Source organism: Lupinus angustifolius, unplaced genomic scaffold (assembly GCF_001865875.1).
Source record: "Lupinus angustifolius cultivar Tanjil unplaced genomic scaffold, LupAngTanjil_v1.0 Scaffold_134_42, whole genome shotgun sequence".
Taxonomy (NCBI): Eukaryota; Viridiplantae; Streptophyta; class Magnoliopsida; order Fabales; family Fabaceae; genus Lupinus; species Lupinus angustifolius.
Window position 1 is genome coordinate 51,173 of NW_017725428.1, and position 565 is coordinate 51,737.

Consider the following 565-nt stretch of genomic DNA (forward strand, 5'->3'; position numbering starts at 1 on the left):
TAAATTAAAGAAATTAGTCATGAATATACATTCTCATAAATGCACATTAGGAATTAAAATTACCATGAACATGGTTGATAGAAATATAAAAACATAAAATAGTGAATTGAAGAAATTACTCATGAATATACATTCTCATAAATGCACATTAGGAATTAAAATTATTATGAACATGGTTGAAAGAAATATAAAGTTAATTTCCCAAAATGAGAACGTCAACAGCAGGGTTCGAACCTGCGCGGGCGAAGCCCAACAGATTTCAAGTCTGTCTCCTTAACCACTCGGACATATTGACATTGCTGCAATCTCAATAATGATTCACGTATAAATTAGCTATCAATGAATATTTTCAGTTTCTTGGCTCGGAGTGACAATTTTCCTATTAACATTGCAAATTTCACGCATACATTCAAACATATCTATATTAAAAAAGCAATGTATAAGAGTTTTTTTACACACATAATTCATATTTAATCATTATTGACTATCTAAAAAAGTAACACAAATAAATAAGACATAAATCTTTAAATTGTTAATGTTCTTGGCCTTTAAGCAAAAAAAAGTA

At 28.3% G+C, this 565-nt stretch overlaps 1 non-coding gene across 1 annotated transcript; it reads right to left on the reverse strand.

The window, feature by feature from the left end:
- Positions 1-213: 213 nt before the first annotated feature.
- Positions 214-295, reverse strand: TRNAS-UGA. Its single transcript has one exon. It is a non-coding gene; the product is annotated as a tRNA-Ser (tRNA).
- Positions 296-565: the final 270 nt, after the last annotated feature.